The following is a 6,000-nucleotide window of genomic DNA, read 5'->3' as shown; positions in this document are numbered from 1 at the left end:
GGGCTATGGGCTGAAGATGGATGCCCCAACGTTACAGAGGAACTTCGGGTGACTGTCCAGGCAGTAAGATGTCTCTGTCAATCCTAGTGTTTATATATTATCCTTCTGTGGTCTTTGATGGAGTTGAAGACAGATAGTTATAATTATAGTTTTCCTTAGTTATGATAAAAGATAAGCTACATATAGGACTTTGGACTCACAAGGATGGGATGGATGATATTTTCTTTAAATCTTGCTAAAATATTGTAACTGTTCTTACTTGATAACTGTTCTGTCATATACAATTTGACTATGTTAAAATTAAGACCTTTCTTTTGTTTAAACAGAAAAGAGGAGATGTTGGGGAAGTCCTGTTATTTGCCTGTGCATTTGTCAATAAAGTACTGTCTGGCCAATAGAAAACCTAGATAGGAGGGACTAGGAGTCGAGGAGGATTCTGGGAAGGGGAAACACAAGAGAGTTCGACATGTGTCGCCATGGGGGTAGGACGCCGGGAACTATTCTCCGGTAAGAAACATACTTAAATTAACAATTATGGGGTAATTACTTAAGGCAGAGCTAGCCAGTAAGAGACAAGCAAGGCCAACAGCTTCATAATGAATATAGCCTCCTGTGTGTTTATTTGGGACTCATGCGGCTCTAGAACCAGGCTGGCGCGGGAGAGCCCAGGCGACTGGCGGTGGATAAACCAAAGTGGCTAGCAAAAGAAAAAGCCTCTCTTAACACTTTCCCAGGGCAGTGCTTTAAGGCAGTGTCTTTCAGATAATGGTTTTAAATGGAACTGGGACATTTCAATGTTTTCTTTTTGTTCAGGTAAAACTACTAATTTTTCTTTGCCTTTTAGTCATTGAGTATTTTAATTTCCCAATATATTTCTATTGGGTATTTGTGTATTGCTAATTTAATTTCATTGTTACCAGAGAGGATAACCTGTATGATCCCATTCATTTTAAATTTATTCACACCTGTTTTATGACCTGCCATATGGGGCTATCCAGGAGAAAAGACACTTTAAAATGAGTATAAATTCTGCTGTTATTGAGTAAAGTGGTCAGCACTCACCATTTGTGTTAAGTGTTTTTTATGGTTTCTATATACTTAATGGTTTTTGGTCTCATTTCCTGCCCATTATCGAGAGTATTGAAATATCAGACTTTTGTTGTCTGCCACTCCATTCTATCCTCTCCCCTTTTTGCAGCTGTTAGGCAGGCACTCTATCATTGGACTACACCCTAAACTCCCAATTTTACCAATGATACCGTTGGGTACATGGGCATTTACAGTTCTTGAATCATCTTAATGTGTTGGCTGTCTTACCACAGTGAAATCTTTTTGCCCTACAAAACATTAATTTCCTTAAAGTCTATTTTCTGTGGCCATTATAAGTGTCTTAGGGTTACTCTCTGTGTGTATACTCTGCTGTTAAGTACTGACAGTCTTATAACACAGGATCTAATATCGTCCTGTTATAATTCCTAGTTGAATCATTTAATTTTGCAACCCGTTTCCTAAGAAGGACGATATCCATTCTTTAATCACCTTAATTACCTATCATTTCAAACAGTTTTGGGCACAATATATTTGATTCATTAGAAGCAGTAAGAGATAAAAACAAAATGCCTCCTTTATATGGTAATCCAATTTTTGGTGCCTGGCATCGTTTTACCCTCAGGCTGGATTCTGGAAGGTGGGGATATCTGTCTGTCCTCGTGCTATTTCCCACCTGACTGTGAACTGACAAAGGAGGTAAAAGCCAGCTCCCATTTCAATGTAAGTATCACACTTTGGGAACACTAGTTTGAGTCAATTCCCATTTCAATGTATCACACTTTAGGAACATTAGTTTGTGTCAAATAGATAATTCTAAGAATTGTTTGTCCATCAAGGCTTAGATACAATTCAAACTACCTCTTAGACTGTAAATATATGTCATATTAAATGGAATATGCATATTGTTATCTGACAATTAAAATACTTTTGAGCTCTTAAAAATCATTATTTTACAAGGTAATGTAACAACTGTATGCTTTTATTAATGTTATAGGTCTTATTCTGGCATTGATTAGTATTTTTAAGCCTTGTTTACTTGTAAAAATTCTACTATTAAAGTGTAGGCTAGGAAATTACTACCCAGGTGACACCTTTCAAGTTACAATTGATTCCAGCATGAAACAGTAGGCTCATCTTGCCTAGAACTTAAGTCTAGACTGCTCAACAAATCATTTCACACAGGTGAAAGATCTTCACTCTGAGACACGTGGTTCAGGGTAGACTCAAACTTGCAATGCAGCAGGGTGGGTGTCCTGAACTCCAGATACTCTTGCGTTCACTTTCCCAAGTGCTGAGATTACAGGTATTTGCCACCATGTATGGCAAAGTCATTAAAAAAAAAATCTCTGTACTCCTAAATGCCAATGAAACATTTTACTTATATTTAAAAATAGGATAAAACTGTTTTTACTTACTTTTTGTTACTGTTCAGACAGTGATTCATATAATCTAAGCTGGCCTTAAACTTAAGTAGCTAAGGCTGACCTCAAACTCATCTGTCTCTACCTTCAAACTGTTGCAATTATTGGTGTGCACCACCACACCCTGCTCCTAAGTATACTCCCAAGTCCTATCTACAATTGCTTTTGGGGGGGGCTGGGGGTATTACTGACTGGAAACTTGATTTGTGGCTCTTTTAAAGTCACTTCTGCATTTAATGACATGATAACGGCACAAACAATGTAAGTATAGAAAAATATTGAGGGTGACAGAGAATAGGAGTATATTAATACAATGGATACATTATGATTATCAGAAGGAACAATAGGGAGTCCCCTCCATTTGAGACATTGTGCTTATTTTTTCTAAGGAAATATATTTCTATGTGAAATTTACTTCCCCGTATTCACGTGGGTTTCCGAATCCAAGAATGCAATTTTTCATTGTCAGCCTTGGACCAACATACTCTTTTACGTTAAAAGGGTTAAATTATAATATTCAAGAATTCATCCCTGGCCGGGCGGTGGGGGCACACACCTTTAATCTCAGCACTTGGGAGGCAGAGGCAGGAGGATCTCTCTGAGTTTGAGACCAGCCTGGTCTACAAGAGCTAGTTCCAGGACAGCCTCCAAAGCCCCAGAGAAACCCTGTCTCCAAAAACCAAAAAGAATTCGTCCCCGGAGATATTAATAATTTTACCATTTGAATGTCTCAAACATATCTCCTACAAATGAGCCAGATTTCCACCTAAATTCCATCTCTAAGATAAACATTTCTAGGAAGGGTTCTATTATATAATGATAGAAGATTAAGCTTTTGTGCCCCAGAAAGTTTTAATCCCACTGCTGCTAAAACCTTTCGTAAGTCAACAAAGGGCTACCTGCACCTGACTCATGCCCTGAAAAGTGGAACGTTCCTCCGATTACGCCAAAGGCTGTTTACTTGTATGGAATTAACGCAGCACTGCCTTTAGCGGAAGCTGACTCCTACACTGTCCACGCAACTGGTTCCACGCTAGAAGCAGAAAGGGAAATTGCATCCTCTGATCAAAGACTCATCTACGGTCTACTTCAACCCCTTAAGGCAGGAAGCAGGCAAATCCATGCAGCCTCGGATCTGCGCTTGGGGACTGAAAAGTACTCCATGGCCTTGTTTCGCTGCCCTACTTTCTGGGGTAAGCAGCTCTCTCAAGGCCCACGAGGAGCAGGCAGTGTCTCCCTGTCCACTTCACAGGCTGCACTGGGGCAGGAAGGAACTTTCTCCAACTTGAGGATATAGCCACAGGCGGGGCTATTGTGCTCTGTGCGTGGTCTCTAGTCGCTCATGGCGGTGAAGGGAGACTGAGGGCTGAGCTGGAGGAGCCCAATGCATCAGCCAGAGGAGCCTGAGAAAGGCCGCCTGTGGCACTGAGCATGCGCGAGCAGCGGCGCGTCCCCCCCCCGGCTGCCGGAAGTGGAGCTTCCGGAATCGGCGTCCGTGCGGGAAGTGGAGCCTCGGTATTCGGAGTCCGAGCGTGGTGACGCGCGTACGCGAGACTAAGTGAGGACGCAGGCGGGTCTTGAGTGAGTGAGTTTCCGCATCTGTTCGGTTGAGTTTGTGGCGTCGCTTTTGTGCGGCATGTGTCCGCGGCTTTCCCGAACCGCAGATGGAGAGGCAGGGGCTGAGATCCGGGCTGGCGCAGTCCGGGCGGAAGCGCTGCTTTGGGGCTAGGGTCCGCCGGGCGGAAGCGCTGCTTTGGGACAGGCCGGGAGGTGGGAGAGGGCTGGGCTGGTGTGGGTCTTCTCACCCCCCTCAGGCTTGGGGCGCGCGGGGAAACGGCGGCACGGTCCAGTCTCACCCGGATCACTTTCTCGGGGTAATAGAAGAGGTCGTGGCTTCCCGTTGAGCTTTTGATGCGTTCCTCTGATATCAGGAAGTTTGAGGCGAAATTGCATCAGCCACGGAGCTAGCACTGGCAGGTGGTTGAGGGGACCGCTGCTTCTGTCTCCAAACACAGACCCATACTATCTTGTGAAAAGCTGTTCCACGATGTAGGACCCATCTCTTTTTCTGCCCCCCCCCCACAAAAAACTCGTAGCGTCTGCTTTTCTGTTGTTCCAAAATAGGCATCAATTGTTTTTTTTTTTTAAGCGGCTAATATCTAGTTATTGCAGTTAAGACTCAGTTGTCAGGCTGTCTTAAAGTGTCTTTTAGTAGGTTCGTGGCACCCACATTTTTGTTATGTGTGGGGTGTCTAGTTCTCATCCTTCTTTACTTTTTGTTCTAAAGTCCTAACCTCCTTTACCTTCTTTCTGCTTCTGTTAACGATTCTGCTTCCAGTCTGTTGTGACTCATTCCAGGAGAGCAGATGATCCACAAAGAGTCATGCCTTGCTGCCGGAGCTGCCCCATTATCAGCATCTTCTGGGAAATTGTTGGCAATAGAGACTTTCGTGTCATAGCCCTTTGAGCATGCCTTCTGGTCCATTCCAGTACTTCTGGGTGCTATGTTTAACGAATAGCATAACCATAAAAAGTAGTTGTAGAGTACAGACGTTTGAAACTGACATCACTTAACTGTGACTTCATAGTGCTATGCATTCCATGTGAAAACAAGTGACTCGCGCTAAAGCATTAATGTTATGCTACTCAAAAGTCATACATTAGTAAGTTACTAGACCCGGATGAAGAAAACCTGTAAGTTGTGGAGGAAGGACAAATTGTAGGGTTAGATAGTCTGAGTTCATGGAGATTGTGACTACTGCATAGAGGATTCTTCTTTTATCCTAGTCACGTTCTGAATAGTGAAAATGTAGACACAGGACAACTTTTTGGCTAGATGTGGTGACTCACCTGTAATTCCAGTGCTCTGGAGGCTGAGGCAGGAGAAATCACAAGTTGGAGGCCAGCCTGCAATCCGTAATGGAACCCTATGCAAAAAATCAAAACAAACCCAGAAAGTTACAGCAGTAGGTACTGATACTAGTATTATTTACACTGTAGAATTTTAGAAGATGGACAGATAGAATGGTGATAATTTAACATTTTTTTATTTGGCCCAGCATTCGGTAAAGGCCAGAAAAGAGTTGAAAAGAGGAGTAGAGGAGGGTCTAGCACCCCAAAGCCAAAGCTGGTGATGTTCCTGTCCTTATCTTTTGTCCTCATATGTTGTACAGCTTTATCACAGCAAAGAGGCGTGCTGTCCACTTATTTGAAGGATCATAGTTAAGTTAGACATGCTCTCACCCTGCTCATTTTCTTCAAATTGCTACATGTAGCATTTTCCTAAAAACTCTTCCTATTTCCAAGGATCCTCCTAGGGATACAAAGAATCATTGAGGGTTTGAAGCTGCTGCCCTAGAGCCTAGGCTTGGTACAGTGTTGAGAAGTATCAGTGACTGTGGTCTGTGTAACACCTGGCTTTGCCTGGACAGCACTGGTACTCAAGTCATGCTGAGAGTTGGGGAAACCGTGGGGAGTAAATTTTCAAGTAAATATGCTGCTTGTGATACCAGTTGCTATCAGTAATAGT

At 42.9% G+C, this 6,000-nt stretch overlaps 1 protein-coding gene across 4 annotated transcripts in view; it reads left to right on the top strand.

Annotated features, from left to right (window-relative positions):
* The first annotated feature begins 3,941 nt into the window (after positions 1-3,941).
* The window catches only part of Rhbdd1 (rhomboid domain containing 1), a 107,757-nt gene continuing 105,698 nt past the window's right edge, over positions 3,942-6,000 (top strand). The window contains exon 1 of one of the 4 annotated variants that reach the window (XM_040753222.1): positions 3,942-4,052. The gene's annotated coding sequence lies outside the window, so the exon portion shown is untranslated. Of the gene's footprint in view, positions 4,057-6,000 lie in introns of all 4 variants that reach the window. The other 3 variants (XM_040753227.1, XM_040753226.1, XM_040753224.1) reach the window with 3 other exon arrangements.

Source organism: Mesocricetus auratus, unplaced genomic scaffold (assembly GCF_017639785.1).
Source record: "Mesocricetus auratus isolate SY011 unplaced genomic scaffold, BCM_Maur_2.0 Super-Scaffold_100010, whole genome shotgun sequence".
In the NCBI taxonomy this organism is placed as follows: domain Eukaryota; kingdom Metazoa; phylum Chordata; class Mammalia; order Rodentia; family Cricetidae; genus Mesocricetus; species Mesocricetus auratus.
The sequence above is the reverse complement of the archived record's forward strand: the minus strand, read 5'-3'. Positions and strand labels throughout refer to the sequence as shown.